Below are 20731 nucleotides of genomic sequence, written 5' to 3'. Positions count from 1 at the left end.
CCTTTTTGGGGTTTCAGATTGTAGCTTGGTTATCATTTATTTAACAGCTAATATCTACTTATATGAAACACATACTCTATTTATCTTCCTGGGTCTGGATTTATCTTACCTCACTCAGAATGTTTTTCTTTCTAGTTCCATCCATTTGCCTACACATTTCATGATGCCATTTAAAAAAAAAATAGCTGAGTAATACTTTGTTGTGTACATGTATCGTGGTTTATTTATCCTTTTTTTTCCCCTGAGGGACATCTCGATTGTTTCCAGTTTCTATCTATATTCTATTCTATAAAGCCACAATGGATGTGGTTGAGCAAGTGTGCTTGGAGTAAGATGGATTATCCTTTGAATAGGGCCCAAGGGTGATACAGATGGATTTGGAGGTTGATCCTGTCCTTGCTAGCATGAGCTGGCACTTGTGTTACTGACCTTAGCCATTCTGACAGGTGCAAAGTTGAGTCTCAAAGTAGTTTTGATTTGTATTTCCCTCATGGCTAAGGATGTTGAACATCTCTTTATTTCTCAGCCATTTGAGATTTCTCTACTGAAAACTGTGTATTCTTTTGTTTTGTTTTGTTTTTTGGGTTTTGTTTGTTTGGTTTTTGGTTTTTGGTTTTTGGTTTTTCAAGACAGGGTTTCTCTGTGTAGCCCTGGCTGTCCTGGAACTCACTCTGTAGACCAGGCTGGCGTCGAACTCAGAAATCTGCCTGCCTCTGCCTCCCAAGTGCTGGGATTAAAGGCGTGCACCACCACTGCCTAGCAAAACTGTGTATTCTTAAGTGTATCATTTCTTCTTGTTTTCTTCTGGATTTCAAGATTCATTTGGAGATGGGATCCTACCCTAAAATCAAAGAGACATTTCTCCAGTTTCCAAATCTCACTTCTAGGGCTTTTGTGGATATTGAGCAGTAATACTCAAATGTCATATATCTGAATTTTTTTGAGTGCGATATGAAGAGTGAGTCCAATGTTATCTTTTTCCATGTGGCTATCTACTGATCCCAAACCCACGGGCAGGACAGTGTGCCTTGTCTCTGCAGGGCTGGCAGACACTGTCTGTCTCTGACCTGTCAGAATTGGGACCCTGCTGTGTCCTATCTCACTGTTCCACCTGTCTGATTAGACTGAAACAATTCACTCATTTTTGAGGTCCATTTTCTTTCTCTGTGGCTGTCTGTGGACCCTTCTTCTGCATCCTACCTGTTGTGTTTACTCCCATGGAGTTTGTTGATCTCTGCATGACAATTTTGTGATCTGATACTTTACTAAATTTTGTTATTGTACTAAAAGCTTTTTGATTTGTTCTTTTGCATTTCTCCAAGGATATAGTTCTATAATTTCCATTTAATTATTTATTTAGAATCAAAATGCTTTAGGGCTTGGTGGGGCTTTTTTTTTCCTCTATTAGAGTAAGCTGTATTTTTCTAGAAAAAATGTTTAACTGAGCCTGAAAATGTTTTTGCACGGGGTTGTCCCATTTTAAAACTTTTTGCTTACATTGGATAACTATTTCTCACTTGTTAACTTTATGTATTTATTTGCATGTTCTCAATCTTCTACTCAGTAAATCATTTTTCACTCTGCATATGTACATTATGCCAAAAGAACATGTGTTGTCCATGTGCACCTCAGTGAATTCTCACTAAGTGAGTACATCTGTGGAGCTCTAGAAACACCAAGAAACTGAGCACTCCCAGAAATGAGGCAAACAAAACCAAAACGTGTTCCCTGCTGCTCATGACGGCTTCTCCATCTGATTGACAAAGCTGCCCCAGCTTTTCACCTGTTGCTCAGTTTCAGTTTCTTCTACTCACTGTTTCCTGTACATGCCCCTGTACACCTCACATTCATTCGTTTTTGTTAGTGTCCCCCAATGGAATAAGCCTGTTGCTGTCAATTCAGATATGCAGCCCCCAGACAGTGTTGTCAATGACAGTACCACCCTGATACTCTAACAACCTGATGCGTGTGTGAACATCAACCTGATTCATGTGTGAGCATCAATATCATTAGGCTGATGCGGCTGTGTGTGCCAATGTGACTGATACCGCCAGGTTTTCAGAATGGTTGTTCTAATTTGTACCCTGCCCCCAACCATGAGCAAATTGCTTTGGAAACTTAGTTGTATCCATAGTCTGACCTCTGACTATGCTAGTTTAAAGTTTCATGTTTTGCTGATGACTAAAGACCATTTTCTCATACATTACTATCTATTTGGCTAAATTATTTTGGTAAAAATTTTGTTTGAGTTTTTATCCACATTCCTATTAGATTTTTGTTGTTGTTGTTGTTGTTGTTGTTATTGTTGTTGGATTAGGTAAGTTCTTTATATGTGCTAGGTTTATGTCATACGTAGTATTATAGATATGGACTATTGTCTTGCATTTTGCCTTTTAATTCTCTGAGTCTTTTGAAAGGTATTAATTTTCCTACAGTGCAGTTTTAAAATTTGTTTTCAGAACCAGTAATACTTTTAAAAAATTATTTTTGTCTTTTAAAATTTATTTACTTTTTCACTTTACAACTCAATATCAGCCCTTCCTCTCCTCCCAGTACTTGTTCATTCAAGTCCTCTCCCATTCCACCTTCCTCTTCTCTTTTGAGAAGGAGAAGTGCCCCTCTGGGTGTCCCCATGCACACTACCCCCACCCCTCATACACAAACATCGAGCTGCTGTGGAACTAGGCACATCTTTTCCCACTGAGCTCAGACAAGGCAATCCACTTAGGTATCCACAGGCAGGCAGGCAACAGGCTCAGGGACAGGCCCTGCTCCAGCTGTTGTGGGACCCTCATGAAGACCAAGCTGCACATCTGCTACAGATGTCCAGGGGGCCTAGGTCCAGCCCATGCTTGCTCTTTGGTTGGTGTTCAGTCTCTGGGAGCCCCCAAGGGTCCTAGTTAGTTGACACTGTTGGTCTTCCTGTGGAGGTCTTGTCTTCTTAGGGACCTCAGTCTTGCTCTCAAGTGTTGCGTAAGACTCCCCGAGCTCCATGTAATGTTTGGGTGTGAGCCTCTACATCTCTTCCATTGGATATTGTTATATAATTTTATTTAATTATTTATTTGGAATCAAAATGCTTTGACTGCTGGGTGGAGCCTCTTAGAGGACATTTATGCTAGGTTCCTATCTGCAAGCATAAGAGAATATCATTAATAGTGTCAGGGATTGCAGAACCAGTAATTTTTGAAACAATAAAAACCATTACCACATAAAATGTACATTGGTTTAATCAGTCTTTCTCACTCTCTATCTCCTGCTTCCATTTCTTTCCTCCTTCTCACCTTCCTCCTCTCTATCCATCCTTCTTTCTCTTTTGTTTAAAAGTCAGTAAATGAGAGAATTGTCATGGGTTAAAAAATTAACTATGACAAAAATGTTAGTATTAGAATTTTACTTCTCTGGGTCAAGCTTAGTGGAAGCTAATGGGAGCTAGTCTACTGTTATGTCAAAAGTTTCCTAGTGGTCCTATGCAGACCTTGTCTCAAACAGCTCACCAAAAGCATGTAGCTCTCAGATAGAGAAATCATTCTCACAATGTTCCCAGCCAGATCACTATTTTGAACTCTAGATAAGTCTTGGCTGAGACAAAGAAGAACTGAAGGAGTCACAGTTTGCTCATAATACATACATACATACATACATACATACATACATACATACATGATAAAATTATGTCTTAAATTGGCTATTGCCATTCTGGACTAGTCAAAATTCTCTAAAGAAACAGAACTGATTATGTATTCATATAATCAAAACAGTAACTGTAAAGAACAAAGAAAGAATATTAAAAGCTGCAGAGGAAAAAAGATCAAGTAACATATAAAGGCAGGGCCATTACAGTAACACCTGACTTTTCAATGGTGACTAAAATCCAGAAGAGCATGGACACATGTTCTGCAAATTCTGAAAGAGACTAGAGATATCACTGAAGACTACTATACCCACCAAAACTAACAATCCCAATTGACAGAGAAAGAAAAACATTCCATGTTAAAACCAAATTAAAGCAATTTCTATCTACAGATCCAGCTCTACAGAAGTCTCTGGAAGGAAAACTTCAGTCTGAGAGGTTAACCACACCCAAGAAAACACAAAGAATAAATAAATCAAAAGGTGAGGTGGGATGGATGGGAACCATACAATAATGAGTAATAACAGGACTTAATAAACATTGCTCGTCAATAACTCTCAATATTAATGATCACAATCCTCCAGTAAAAAGAGACAGACTAAAAAAATGAATTAGAAACAAATACATTTTTCAGATGCATCTAAAAATCACACCGTCAAGTATAGTCACTCCAGGGTAAAAGGATGGGAAAACACACTTGAGAGAAATGTTCTCTCAAATACAAAAGAATATACTTTCTTCTTAGCAACTCATGGATCTTTCTCCAAAATTGTGTACTCGGACGCAAAGTAAGTCTCAACAGATACATGAAAATTTTAAAGACCCCCTGCATCCTATTATTAAACCATATATAAAAGATGAATGTCAGCAACAACAGAAAGTAAACAAACTCATAAAAACTGGTTAACTCACTACTGAACAAGAAATGGTTCAAGACAGAAATTAAGAAGGAAATTTAAAACTTCTTAGAATTGAATGGAAAGGAAAATACAACATACCCAAACCTATGAGACACAATGAAGACAACTCCAAGAGGCAAGTTGATAGCAGTAAGTACCTTCATTAAAAAAAAAAAAAAAAAAAAGATCTCATATTAACAGAATAGGTACTCCTAAAAGCTTTAGTGCAACAGGAAAAAAAATACCAAAAAAGAGCAGAGAGTAATAAACACTCAAAACCCACAGCTGAAATCAATGAAACAGAAACAGCACAAACAAAAAAATAAATAAATAAATAAATAAATAGATAAATAAATAAATTAAGAGTTGGTTCTTTTAGAAAATCTTTAAGATTGACAAACGTCTTGCCAAATTAACTGAAAGATGGAGGGAGAAAATCTAAATTAATAAAATTACAAATGAACGTGGGAGACTTTACAACAGACATGGAAGAATCTCAGAGACTCATAAGGACATACTTTAAAAATCTATACTCCACTAAACTGGAAAAATCTAAAAGAAATAGAACCTCTTAATAAACACAGCATACCAAAGTTAAATCAATATCAAATAAGCAATTTAAACAGATGAATAACCCCATGTGAAATGGAAGCAGAAAATAAATAAGTATAAAAGTAAAAACTACAGGGGTAAGCAGAGAATCTTACTGAAGCTTGAGATAACAATGACCATCAATACCCACTAAATTTATTCTACAAAACAGAAACTGAAGAAACATTTTCTAATTCTCTTTATGAAGCCATAATTACCCTGATATCGAAACCAAATAAAGACCCAACAAAAAAGAAAAAAAAAGAAAATTTCAGACCAATATCTCTAAACAAGACATATGCAAAAATTCTCAGTGAAATATATACAAACTGAATTCAAGAACACATCAAGAAATTGTTTACCATGAACAAATCAATAGTCTATATCCCAGAGATGCAGCGATGGTTCAACCAACATATATAAATAGGTAAACATAATATATCACAGAAAAAGACTGGGAGACAAAAATCTTATGATCATCTCATTAGATGTAGAAAAGCTTATGAAAAAATCAGTTCTCTTCATGATAAGAGTCCTGGAGAGTCTAGGGATACAATGGACATGCCTCTACATAACAAAGTCAGTTTGCTGCAAGCTTATAGCACCATCAACCTAAATGAAGAGAAACTCAACACATTTCCACTAAAATGAGGAACAAGACAGTGATGTCTACTCTCTTTATATCTACTCAGTACAGTACTTGAAGTCATAACTAGAGCAATAAGACAAATGAAGGCCTCAAGAATGAAACAAGTCAAAATATCTTAATTTGCAGATCATATGATTTTATACATAAAAGACACCAGTGCTAGTGAACATCTTCAACAAAGTAGCAGGATAAAAAATCGACACACACAGATTAGTAGCCTTTCCACATAAAAATGACAAAAATTCTGAGAAAGAAATCAGGGAAACTACACCTTTCAGAACAGCCTCAGAAAGAAAAATCCTGAGGCATCTCTAACCAAGCAAGTCAATGAAGAAAGATATTGAATAAGATAACAGAAGATGGAAAGATCTCCCATGCTTATGGATCAGGAGTAGATGAGAGGCAGGGAGATTAAACTGGGGCGGATTAAGCAGGTAGGAGAATGGGAAAGTTGGGAATGGTAAGGAATACAGGGAGGGATTACTAGCACTAAGGTCATTTGTTAGGTTATATGGAAGCCTACTTCTGTAGAAGTTCTTCAAGCATATACATATGTGAAAGAAATCTAAATGGAAGCCCCAAATAATGAGGAGAAAAGGCCTCAACTGAATATCTACTGCCATAAAGTGATCTCTCCAATGCCAGGAATGAATTACACCTGGTTGAGTTATTGGCCAAAGGTACCCCGTGGAAACCTCAAACATCTTAGGCTATTGCCGATGCTATTGGTTGCTCTCCATAAACTCATGGTAAGGCCTATTGCTGAAGACAACGCTAACCTCATTAAACATGGAAACCACCAACCCAGCTACAAACTCAGTGGTGACTTGCCTACGTGATATGCTGGTTTAATAGTGGCAGTAAAGCTGTTGAGATAATCAACCACTCTTTGATTGGATTTAAGGCCCATGGTTGAGATGAAACCCATGCCTGTCACTGCTTGGATGGCTAAAAACTTGAGACTTCATAGGCATGCTCCCAGGAGAAAAATCAAATGCCATTGTTCTGACACAAAAGCATAGTAATAGAATGATTTCTAATGACAGTCTGCTATTTCCATAGATAAGTGACGATAGCTCAGCCATCATCAGTGAAACTTCCTCTTACAGTATGTGGGAAATAAACAGAGACAGACAACTAAACAATATTCAGACTGAGAGATAGAAGTACACTCAGTCATAAATGGGATATCAAACCCTTCCCCTCAGGGCTCAAGGAACTATGCAGAAGGGGATGCAGAAAGATTTTAAGAAATACAGGTGATGGATGACTCCAAGGAACAGTGTCTTCCAGACACAACAGGACTAATGTAATATAAACTCACAGAGACTATGGTGGCATGCACAGGACCTGCTTGGGCTCAAGCCAGATGGGGCTGCAGTGCTGTCTTCAATTGATAATTACTTGCAAAAAAAAAAATTCATTCTCTCCAGTGATTACTTTGTTCATGGGCTCAATGGACAATGACAGAAATGAGTGGAGAAAGAGGTAGCTGACCAGAAAACGGGTGATCCTCTGTACTTGATGACTGAACGACTCTTCTGATGAACTTACATTCTGATGAGCATTTAACATGGCATGCAAGCATCCTCATAGCCTTTGCTCATTCAAAGAGCTAGATCTACATGCTTCTTCCTCAGGTACCTTTCTCATCATTTTCCCAATTGTGTTCTTTTTAACCCTCTGACCATCCAGCTAGTACATTTGCTGCAGCCCATTAACCAGTAACAGTCACACATCTGGCCTCTTCTCCTTTCAAGCACAATCTATTACCATGTGTAGTAGGCTGAGTTCTGCCCACTTGAAGATTTCCCTTTTCCCAGTGTTTTTCATGGTTGTCAAGAAGAGTGTTACAATGTTGCAGTTGTCCATTTCTTTACAGCAAGCAGAACCATCAATAAACCAGGTCCTAGTCATCTTTTCTTCTGTCAACTGATCATGAGGCACACCCCATGATGCTACAGTTGCAAGACATTGTAATGGGAGGAGAAACCATAGGCATTTGCTTGTACCTCAGGACCTGCTCCTCTCCACTTATATACCTCTTCCATTTGATAATGGATAACTGCTGTGCTTGTCCTACTTTATGGCTTGGTTATAAATATAATACCTACCTCGTGATGAGCAATTTAAATCACATGGTCCCCCAGTGGCCCATTCTCTAACATTCTCAATAGTTGTCTGTCAAAGAGATAATAGTTGTCTGCTGGTGATGGTAAAACCTTTCTCAAAATCCCAAAGGTCTCCTCTGTGAATCACCTACTGGGGCCTGTCAAAAGCTCCAAACAGCATCCCTATCTGTCACTGACACCTCGAGTGCAATTGGGTCTGTTGGATTATATGGTCCAAATAGTAGAGCATCCTGGGCCTGTTGAAGAGCCTTCTCCTATTCCAGGACCCACTCAAAGCTAGCAGCTCCCCAAGTCACTTGGTAAGTGTGCTGGAGTAACACGTCCAAGTGCTAGCTCCAGAATACGTATATTCACACTAAACTTTGTGTTTCTTATTGGTGGGAGGGGTCAGGAACAACAACATAACCTTTAACTTAGAAAGAATATCTCTGCATGCCCCACACCACTGGACTCCTAGAAATTTCATTGATTTAGAAAGCTTGCATATTTTGGTTGAATTTAATTACTTTTTATCCTCTGATGGCCATATGCATTGCTAACAAGTTTAACATGGGTGCTACCTCCTGCTAGTTTGTCCAATCAGCATAATCTCATGACTATAGTGGATTAATATAATGGAAGAATATTGTAGAAGATTTATATGACCAAGTTCCCTTTGAACTAAGTAACTTATGACCCAGGACTTGAGAGTTACTCTATCCTTAAGGTAAAGGTGGCTACACCAACTGAAAGGAAATTGCTTCTGGTGCTCCTTATAGGCAGATATCAAGAAAAGGCTTTGCTAGAGAAATAGGGACATGCCATGTATGAGGAGATGTTAGAATCTGCTCAAGTATGGACACCACACTTAGTACGGCAGCTACAGATAGTACTTGTTTAAGTTTGTGATAGGAGAATGAAATGGATATATGGGAACCACTGCTCCTGCATCTTTCAAGTACTTGAAAGTTCTTGGCACTAATTTCTGTATATCTTCCCTGGATTTGATATTGGTCTTGGTTCACCTTTTCCCTTACAAAGAAAACTGCAATAGCTTCCATTTGGCTTGTCCAATCATAATACTCCTCAATCCACACAACCTATGTCTTGTCCATTTCTAAGAGTACACATCCCAATTATATGTTCAGAATTGTAGAAATAACCACAGGATAAATTCAGGGACTCAGTGGACCACTAGGAGTCAGATTTCAGCTCTTGACCTTCATAAGCCTCTACTTTGACTGGGGCCCGCAGTGATTTGGGGAGTCTTGTGAAATCAGTGTCAAGTTAGAACTAGTATCCAATAGCACCACCTCAAAATTCTAATTGTTTCCTTTCCCCCAGTGTACAGTTACTCTTGAGAATGCCAAAAGGATAGCAGTAAAACTTTGGTATTGTAGCAAGCTCCTTCCTCCAGGAGACCGGACTTTCCTTTCTTTCAAGGGGTCCTGAGTCTACAAACCAACTCACCAAGAAATTGGTTCATGGGTCAAAATTTCCTATTGCTACAACTCAAGGTAATCATTATTTTCTTCATTTGTTTGAGAATTTTCTGTTTTCGAATCAAACAAAACCACAATGGGTTTCCTATGTATTTAATTATTGGGAATACCATGACTGATTAGCCAGTTCCAGTGGTCCTTATCAGTCATGTCATTGTAAAAATCACTTTTTTCTGTGCTGTCCATTATGGGTTAGTCCATTATAGACACTGTTTTTGCCTGTGCTACATATGAAAGCGTCACTCACCTTGCCTTTAGCAATTCAGTGTTGTCTACTTTGGGGGACTTATGCCTGTCATGTTTAGTTCATCTAACTGAGCAGCAGTGTCTCCAACCCTGTTGGTGAGCTGAGAAGAGCAATGACAAGGCTCTCAAATGTGCCCCTCTTTCCATTTTGTGTCATATGGTGCTCAAGAATTGCCCTGTCTTCTGGGCCTTCCTATTATGGGAGATTAGCTTTACACAGTGTATCCATTCTAGCATGATAATTTCCCTGAGCATTAAAATCCCTTCATCAACACTAAGCCAAGGGAAACCAGGCATCTCCAGCTCCTTTTCAGTAGGCCTTATAACGAACGTTCTGCCAACCATCTGACAAAGTAGTGGCACCTTAAGTGTGCAAGCTATCATATTAAGCCCAGCATTCCCATCCCATAGGTCCATATTGATAAACTCAGCATATTGGTAGACTACAATTAAGTAATAGCGAGTGGATAGACAGGACCAACATTAGCTTATTTGCTTCTTTTAATTTTAATGCCATGACTGAAGCAAGTCCCCCATATACTTGTGTTTTTGATTACTTAATGTTTACAAGCTCATATTGCAGGGTTTTTACTTTATTTCTACAATTTTTGACATACTGTCTTTTCATCTGTTTCTAGGGAAAGAAGCTTTTTATTTGAGTCTGTGGAATGGATTCACCTTTGTACGGTCTCCTGCTTAACTCACACTGCATCTGACTTGTTAGGAAGCGATATCTTTTAAAAAGAAAAGATCCTGATAGACTTGAGTTCACAGCACTGCATTTAGGATTTTTTTTTCCTTTTTTACATTGAAGTCTGAAGATGAACTTGGCCTGTAATTTAGCTTTTTCTTATTGTCCTTGTCATTTCTCTTCATGTCAAGATCTTTTTGCTTAACGGAGATGCCTGTCCTCTTTTCTGACAGGACGTGGTAATTGGTTTTTGAGATTATTAACACTTGATTCATTTTTGGCTATTGTTAAGATTCGTTTAAAAGGTCAATAACTACTGCATCAGTTTGGAGCATTTTTGGGGGGGTGCTGTGTTTCTTGATAGTGAACGCACATTTAGCCTGAAATTTTTAAACAACTATATGACCTGTGTAGAAAACATTCATAAAGACAGAACATCTCCTGACCTCAGAGAATTCTCCTGAAGAGGCCCAGCCCTTGACCTCTGAAAGCCTTTGTCTGCTCTCCTGTTACTGCTATCCATAGCCTTGCTAAGCTTTGGTTTAATATAAATGGAATTATGCAGTATGTACTCCATCAAGTGTGGATTCTTAATTATTTTCTGATATTTATCTATATTGTTGCACTTATCAATAATTTTGTTGCTAAGTAGTACTCTGTAGTATGTGTGTGTAGTATATGTGCTCTAGAATATTCTGTTTTGGTTTACTGTACCATGTTTTTGTTTCTTAATATGTATGTATGTATGTATGTATGTATGCATGTATGTATGTATGTATGCATGTATGTATGTATGAAACCAATTGACATGCTAATCCCCCCATTAAAGAAAAAAAATTTTTTGTAACAGATCGAGACCATTTCAGAAGACCACAACCAATCAAAATCCAGAGTTGTAGCATCCAATCCCAACTGATACATCTATATTGCAATTCCTGCACCTCAGACACTGTGGAAGAGGAAACAGAAAGCTTGTAAGAGCCAGAGGAACAAGAAGTTTGCAGTAAGATTGTGTCTCCTAGTCATGTCACAGGCAACACCCATAAAGTCTCACCAACAAGACTGCCTAGACATGGCCTGGACAAGGATGACAGGGGAGGCACAAGAGGCCTCAACTCTACACAGTGATTTTCTGGCAGCTACAAACAGAATTGCCATGAATGGTTTTTCTTTTAAACAAGTCTCTGGGTACATATGTCATTTTTAACGGACAAAGAACTGAACATAGAATTGGTGGGTCGTGGAGTAGGTGAGTAATAAACTTAGTAAAAGGTGCTTGTAAAATTTTCCAAACTGGTTTCTACTATTTTTACATTTCACCAGAAATCTCTGAGTTCCGTAAGCAATTAATAAGTGAGCGCATCACTCTGTTCTCAGCTGCGAGTCTGTCTGGAGTCATCGTTTTTCAGTTCTGGCTGCAAATGGCATGACTCTCAGTGATACCAACTTGTGTTTCTGTGCTGGTTAGTCTTCTTTGTAAGCTTTATGCCAACTAGTCACCTGGGAGGAGAGAATCTCACCTGAGAAATTGCCTCCATCAAATTGTCTTGTGGGCACGTGTGTGGTACATTTTCTTAATTAATAATTGATGTGGGAGGGTCAAGCCCATGATGGACAGTGCAACCCTGGGCAGGTGGTCCTGAGTTGTGTAAGAAAGCAGGTGAGCAAGCCAGTAAACAGCATTGCATCATAGCCAGTGCTTCAGTTCCTGCCTCCTAGTTCCTGCCTTGAACTCTTGGCCTAGCTTCCTTCAGTGATAGACTATAACGTATAAGCCAAATAAACTCTTTCTCTTCCAAGTTGTTTGTTTGATTATTTCTATGGCAACAGAAGCAAACTAACAGTGTCCCTGATGATTAGTGACTTTATTGAGCACACTCTCTTATATCTGCTTATCTTTTAAGGCATATCTATTAACCTTTTACCCATTTTACCTTGATTTTAGTTCTTTGTATTTTATGTATGTATCTTGCTGGTTAGAAATATTTGTCACTCTTATTATTTGGCTCATGACTTTTTTTTTTACTTTCTTAATTATGCCTTTAGATGTGTACAAGTTTTTAATTTTGCTGCTGCTGCACAATTTATGAAATTTCTTATATTAGAACTTTTTGTGTCTTAAGAAACTTTTTCCATCCCAAGACAGTAAATACATCCTCCTCTATGTCCTGCTAGATTTGTAATATTGGCTGTTACATTTGTGTGTACGATTCATCTTGAACTGGTATTATTGCTGTTTTCCATGGTGTTGGAAGATCATGGGTTATTTTGTTTGTTTTTCTGTCCTTGGCACTTTATAACTCGAGCAATCTTTATCGAATCCAAATATTGTCTGTCCCTATACTTTATAACAAATCAGAATGAGACTCCAAATTCCTATTACAGCCTCACTGCTTCTAAGACCCATTGTCATCTGGCCCCTGGTCTCTTCCTCCACTTCTTTTTACCTCTCTCTTCCCTTCTCTCTTGTCCATGGGAGCTGATCATATTGGTCTAATCTCTGTTTCCCAGGCTTGTTGCCCGGACTCCTTTCTGAATCTGAACACTGGTCTATGTCCCCTTAGCTTGTTTACTACATTCAGATCTACATTTGGATGTTATCCTCTCAAAAAAACAAAACCCTCCACCATCTACCTTAGAACAGCACCCCGGTACCCTTTGCTTCCTGCCCTGGTGTCATAGTTAGCTTCAGCTATCAAATACAAATATAGAGTCATCTGGGAAAAAGGAAACTCAACCAATGCATTGCCTAGATCAGATTAGCCTCAGGATAGATCCATGGTGCAATGTCTTGATTGTTTATTGACATGTGAGGTATCAACTCACTGTGGGTAGTGTCATCCCTAGGTAGATAAGTCTGGGCTATGAAGATAACTGAGCAGCTCAGACACAGCAAGAGTCTTAGTTAAAGTACTTCTATTTTAGGGTTTTACTGCTGTGAACAGACACCATGACCAAGGTAACTCTTATAAAGACACCACTTAATTGGGGATGGCTTACAGGTTCAGAAGGTCAGTCCATTATCATGGCAGAAAACATTGCAGTGTGCTGGAGGAGCTGAGAGTTCTACATCTTGATCTGAAGGCAACCAGGAGGAGACTGGCTTCTACAGGCAGCCAAAGGAGGCTCCCTCTTCCTCACTGTGTGGAGCTTGAGCACAAGAAGCTCTCAGAGGCCACCTACACAGTGACACACTCCCTTCAACAAGGCTACAGCTCCTAACAGTGCCACTTCCCATGGGCCAAGTGTATTCAAACCACCACAGCAAGTTACTAAGTGGTTTCTACTTCAAGCTCCTGCCAAACTGTAGATGCTCTGACTTCCTTTCTTTCCTCTTTGCCTTTGGTCATGATGTTTATTTCAGCAACAGAAATCAAACTAGGACACAAACTGGTACTGAGGAGTTGGGTACGGCTAGGAAGAACCCAACCATATAGTTTTTAGGACAAATGTGGAAAAGCTCGTACTAGAAAAACAGGCTAATGCTATAGCAGAGCTTACTGGGCTATTCTAGTAGGATCCTGAGAGATGGTAGGGCTGAGAAGGATGTGTATGGTTGAGGCCTGCCTCAAGAGTTTCAGAGGGGAACATAGATTTCCTTAGAAACTGTGATGGAGGCTATTCATGTGCTATTTTGGCAAAGACTCTGGATACTTTCTGCCCATGTCCTCAAGAGTTTTCCTAGGAAATGAACTGATTTCCTTAGTGGAGACGATTTGAGGATAGCATCACAGTGAGTCTGTAGCATGGTTTTTACTGTTTATGCTTATGCAGTCCTACAGTGGATAAACAGCAAGCAGGGCAGAAATAAATGCCAAATGTATGGTTTGGAGGGAGAGAAAAATACCAAGAACCTTAACATTACAGCCAAAACTGTGCCTAAAGTGAGGCTGATTCCTAAAGAGAACAGAAAGATGGCTCAGTGGTCAAGGAAACTTCCTGCTTGCAGAGGACCCATGTTCATCAGTTCCCAGCACCCACCTGATGGCTCATAGCCATCTATGGCTCCAGTTTCAGAAAGTTCAGCATCCTTTACTGATTGTCACAAACACCAGGCAGTCATGTTAGTGTACATACATATATACAAGCAAAATACTCACTTTAAAAAAACAAAAACAAAAAACCAAAACAAGCAAACAAAAACAAAAACAAAAAAAACCCCAAAGGTTGCCAAGGTTACCTGCTCTACACTGGAACAGAGGGAAGGGAACAAACAAAAAAAATCGAATCAAGGTAATTCTTAAATGTACTCCCTCTAAAATCAAAACCAGTAGGAGTTGGAGGGACCCTTTAGAATGTACCAGAGACTTAGGAGGCAAGAGACTCTCAGGACTCAAAGGGAGGGACCTTAGATGAAATGTCCTACAGTGGGAAGAGGGAACTTGTAGAGTTTACCTCCAGTAGAAAGACAGGGCATCAAGTGGAGGGATGGGGTTGCCATCCCACAGTTAAAACTCTGACCCAGAATTGTTCCTGTCTGAAAGAACTGCAGGAACAAAAATGGAGAAGAGCCTGAGTGAAATGTGGTTCAGTGAAAGGCCCAAATTGAGATCCAGCTCAGGGGGAGGCCCCCAGGCCTGACACTATTACTGATGCCATGGTGTGCTTACAGACAGAGGCTTATCATGACTGGCCTATGAAGCTGAGGAGGAGGGCAACTTTATAAGAAGACCAACAGTCTCAACTAACCTTGACCCTGAGATCTCTCAGACACTGAGCCACCAACCAGGCAGCATACACCAGTTGATATGAGGCCCCTGACACATATACATCAGAGGACTGCCTGGTCTGGCCTCAGTCAGAGAAGATGCACCTAATCCTTGAAAGACTTGGTGCCCCAGGGAATGCTAAGGTCTGGTGGGATGGGAGTGGGGGGTGGGGACCTCTTCTTGGAAGACAGGGGGAGGAAGAAAAGGATGTGAGTGAACCAGGATGAGGATAAAGTCTGTACTGTAAAAAAAGATTAAAGGATAAATAAAAAGAAGAATTACCTTGAGTCTCTGAAGAGACTTTGGACCTTGGCACTGAAAACATTGTTGAAATTCACAGCTAAGGTTTGACTAGCTGCATTTTTTTTTTTAATCATGAGATAGCCATGAGCCTGTGAGGACAGAGAGTAGAGTATGCTGATTTGAATGAAAGATGTCCGCCAGAAAACTCGTGTTTGTGAACACTTGGTCCAGAGATGGTGGTGCTGTGTGGGAGATGATGGAACTTTTAGGACATAGAGATGTGCTGAGGGAAACGTACCACTGGAGCAGGTGCCACTGGAGCAGGTGCCACTGGAGCAGGTACCACTGGAGCAGGTACCACTGGAGCAGGTACCACTGGAGCAGGTGCCACTGGAGCAGGTACCACTGGAGCATGTACCACTGGAGCAGGTACCACTGGAGCAGGTGCCACTGGAGCAGGTACCACTGGAGCATGTACCACTGGAGCAGGTACCACTGGAGCAGATGCCACTGGAGCAGATGCCACTGGAGCAGGTATTGAGAGTCCACAGCCTCGATTCACTTTGAGTTCACTTTGTGTAATCCAGATCACAGCAAGTTCATATAAGTGCACTCATTTATGCTCACACAACAACCACATTACCTGATGGTGCATTTCTTAGAATTAATCCCAATGCAAAGCCGAGTGCATTTTCAAGTATGTGGCTCTCAGCACGCTACGTATCTTTCTATTTGCAGAGTGGCCTCTGTAACAGCTTCTGCATTGTGACAAGTGATGCATTTGACCACGTTTACAGGATGCTGGATAAGTGGCAGTTGTAGGAACCACCTAATTAATGCTATCAGACTTCGTAGGAAGTAGCTCTTTGAGGTAACTGTTCTGGGTTGCCAACTTGATACTTACGAAGTGAACTACAATCCAGGAATGAAGGGTGCACTTGTCAAAATTATTTTTGCTTGGGAGGAAGTGGATGAATCCACTTCTAGTCCGGACCTTTGAGGTATAAAGACACACACTTTTGATCTGGATCCTGAGATAGGATGACACACCTTTAATCTGGGCCACTTCTCTTGCTGGTAGCCTGATTAAGGACATAGAAGGAAGCTTTTGTTCTTCACCTGCTTGCTTTCACCTTGCTATCAAGTCGATTCCTTCGTTGGCATTAGAGCCTTCTTTGGAATTCCATTGTCTACTGAAGAACAGCTGAGACATCCAGCCTTGTGGACTGAGCAACTTCTGGGTTCTTGGACTTTCCATTCATAGCCTACCATTTTTGGATTAGTTGAACTGTAATTCCATATATCATACACATACATATACAGTACATATACATGAGCAAGAGAGAAATTTATTCTAGAAGTTCTGCTACTCTAGTGAACCTTGACTAATACACTCTTCCTGAGACCACCATGTTTGAAACAACTATTAACCTTTTAGGGACATACACAAGGCAAGATACATCTCTGAAAGTAAAGAGATGCAGACTTCACATTTTTTTTATCCCAGAAAGAATGTGCTTCTTTTGCATGTCAGATTTTTTGTTCTTTTTTGAGGCAGCATCTCCATAGAGCTCAGTCTGGCCTTGAACTTGATATGTACTTGAAAATGACCTTGAACTCCTGAGTCTCCTCCCTCAGCCTTTCTGGTGCTGGGTGGTACATGCCTCCATGCCTGGTTTATGCTGGTTGTGGAACTCAAGACTTCTCACACGGTTAGCAAGTACTCTCCCAACTGAGTCACATCCCCTGCTCTAGCTAGATTTTCACGGTGTCTTTGAAGTCCTGTCTTCGTGCATCATAGCACCAGCCCGTTAGCTCATCTCCACATTCTCTACCAGCTAAAATCTCACTTTGTTTACAAGGATGGCAAGAGGTCCTGGGTTTTAGGAACTGGAAATTTCTGTTGGAAACCTACCATCTTCTCAGAAGCAAATCCTTCCCGTTGCCTGTTCCATGTGGTAGAAGGTAGCACCTTCAACAGGATTCTCGGTGAAAGTACAAAATATTTACATATTCAATGAATGTAGGGGCTCTAAAGATACCTCTGATCTGAAAACATGCTCTAAAGCCAAGAAATATAAAACTAGCTGTGGTGGCTCACAACTGTAATCTCACTTTTTGGAAGATTGAGGCAGGGAGATTGCTATGAGTTTAAGGAAATCATGAGCTAGAGAACTGTGTCTCAAAACCAAAAATGAAAAAAAGAAAAGAAAAAAAACAAAAAGAAAAGAGTCAGTTATGTGGCCTTTGGCAGTGGCTCACTAATTTCCTTTTCAATATTCAGCTACTGGAGAATAGTCTTTACTCCTTGTCAATCTTTCTCAGATTGTAGGGGGAGGGGATAATCGGGGTCTCAGCCAGCAACAGGCAATGTCTACCTCACAGATGGTCAGGAGGACATAGTTCTCGCCATAGCAAGCCTTGGATCTGGAAAGCCAGAAGAATTTAGAATGTGTTGGGGAAAATTCAAATTTGGCACTTTAGAAGTAACTTAGAGGGCACATGGGAAAACAGGGAGAAGGAAGGGTCTCTGCAGCCCTCCAAACAGCATGCTCGACTCTGATACCTCTGTGTCTGCCACATGCAAGCAAGGGGACACTGGGCTTACATTTTTCCTGCATTAGCTGAGTACTTTCCTGGGTGTTCAACTCAATCTCGAGTTGATATTTTCACATTAGTTATCTCATTTATTTTTAAAATATAAAGCCCTATGTGCTATTTTGGGATCTAGAGCTATTCCTCACCTGAAGTCTGGCATGAACAAGGATTGCCTGTGTGCTTGCTTGTACACCAGTCTTAGCTGTGGAACTCCAGGAGAGCAGGTGTCCTGACACTTTTTGCAGTGTGTAAGATGGATAGGTATCTGAACTTCTTCCAGCCTCAGTTTCCCTGTCTAAAGTGTGTCTTCGTTCTTATGCAGTGCTGTTGCTGACCTAGTCAAGATAAGAGATGGTGAGAACCCAGTCTCTAGCACACTAGGAAGAGTCCCTGTCATTCTTACTAACCTTGTTGGTTGCTGGAAAAATCAAAATCTGTTACTAGTTATTTTATCTAAGAATACCAATTCGAGATTTAGAATTATCTCCTGAAAGTAAAATACTTAGCGTCTCACTTCCATATCCAACCCCACCCCCAGGGTTATCCTCCAGATCCCAGATCCCAAGCATTGCTCAGCCAAGCCCACTGGAGTCGGGAAAACCAATAACAAGGTCCCTATGAACAGCAAAGGGGTTCATCTGTCTTGCTTTCTGGTCTTCCTGGCTGTGGAGGAGCTCAACCTGCTCTGGCCAAGGCAAAGGTGCTTCCTGCATAAAGGTGCAGGAAGGGTGCCCCCACGCTGGGGAGGAAAATAGCTCAACAGCTCAGCCCCGGGCCAGACATCTCAATGAGGTACCGTGGGCAATTAGAGATTCATTACAGTCCCACAGTTTGTATCATGGCCCTGGGTCAGCACCGGGTCACTGCACATGGCAAACTTAGGAAGCTACATCTAGAGTAGTGACGCCAGCCTGTGGCTCTGTGGGGCACGGAGGCCGGGAAGTGGAGCCAGTATGGCGGAGAGGTGCACAGGGGAGGTGGATGGGGACTGAAAGGTAGGGTACAGGATGCAGAATGCTATGGGCCTGCTGAGAACAGACAGAACTTAGCCCCAGAAACACCAGCTCCCAGCTGCCTCCTAGCTACCTCCCATCAGCCTTCCAGACCTGCAGGTCCCGCAGACTTCCGTGTCACCCGCCAGTCCAATCTCAAAACATAATTGGGGCCTGACACAGAGGAAGACCATTGAATGCAAACAAAACAAGTGTCATCCCCTATCAAGTCACCACGGAAGAGAAAGGGGATTGTCCCACCAACTATCGCAAGAAGGACAAAATCGCAGGGTAAATGACAGTCATGTAAATTTAATTAATTTAGCTCACCAACTTGTAGTTGTTTTTTCTCATTACCAGGAAGACTTGGAAAAATGTTCTCTGTCTGGCTTCAAGCTTGTCCTTCGTGACTTTTTCTACAGCGGCAGTGGGGAAAGCACAACTATGTGGAGAATTTTTTTTTAATTTTGCTTTATTATTTTAAAAAAATGGATAAAATTGATAGAAAGATCTCATTCCAAAATTAACCAGAAACAAAGGCTATTCAACTTAATGAACTTGTATACAATTTGATTGACATTCAACACAAAAGTGTTACATTAAATTTTACACTTTCAATCTTATATATGTATATATTATATTGATTATATATAAAATATATATGCTATATATATTATATATACTAGAATCCATTGTCTACATTCACTCCTTCCTCATTCCTTTATACTTGGTCTTTCTTTTTCTCTTCATGGTATTTGCTTACATAGATACATGCATTATCGTCTAGATTCTACACATAAATCTGCATATGGTTTACTGCCTTCAGTGGAGAATATTTACAGAGATAAAATAACACATTCTGTTAACTCTAGTATGAAAAATAACTTTCTTTATCTTCCATTCCTTCTCTAAACACTCCTTTAGTCTTGTCAAAAGAAGAGTGAAGGAGAAAAGGGGAAGAAAAGAAAGAGAAAGCCATCCTAGGAAGCCTTGCAGTTAGGGTATATACTGTAAGGGTCCATGATTCGCTGAAGAGTGACACCCCAGATTTAAATAGCATGTAAATGCAGAGTGTTTCATTCTGCAGAAGTCCAGCATGCTGGGGGTCTCTTCATTGCCAAGATTCAGACACCCAAGGGAGCTCGCAGGCCTGATTTAAAGCACATTAGGGAATTCTGGGGTAGGTGACCTCTATGTAAATCTGTTGGGTCCATCTCTATGGACATTCCATTACCAGGGTGTGGGGGCTGGAAACTTGCTGGGGAGGTCTGGAAACTGTTGCTGAGGAAGTAGCTGAGGAAGTCTGCAAACTGCTGCTGACCCATTGTCCTTGCTTCAGGCCAGGTGGGTGGGGCAGCTTCAGAGGCCTGGACTTACCTAGAATTTCTTAGTTCTTGAAAACAGAGATTTAGGCATAGTCTCCTTAACTCCCAATCTGACTCCTGTCATGGAATAAGCCTAGCCTTCTCACTCCCCCCTTTCAACAATGGGCCATCTCGAATCCTTGGGGTGTTTCTGAGGCCCCTATATTAACCATATTGTGCTTCAAGCCACTCTCGTGGGTCTTCTACACTCAAGGCCACAGGGCCATCATATTAAAACAAAACAAAACAAAACAAAACAAAAAACCCTGCTCTTTAGGATAGCTGGGCTGCTCAAAAGAGGGAAGCTGGGTGCATTTAGTTAACAGAACAAAAGCTGTCCACACCTTGCTGCAGCCAATGTTTTATATGTAATGTTAGATTTTCTCCTCTTAAAGAACATCTTTGTACATAATTTTGTTCCATCAAACTAACTACTGTCACCGAACACAAGTTTGTCTTGATCAAGCAGGCAGAAGCAGTAGGTGGAGGCTGTGGGACAAAG

Source organism: Grammomys surdaster, unplaced genomic scaffold, assembly GCF_004785775.1.
Source record: "Grammomys surdaster isolate TR1022 unplaced genomic scaffold, NIH_TR_1.0 62, whole genome shotgun sequence".
In the NCBI taxonomy this organism is placed as follows: domain Eukaryota; kingdom Metazoa; phylum Chordata; class Mammalia; order Rodentia; family Muridae; genus Grammomys; species Grammomys surdaster.
This window is presented reverse-complemented; position numbering follows the sequence as displayed.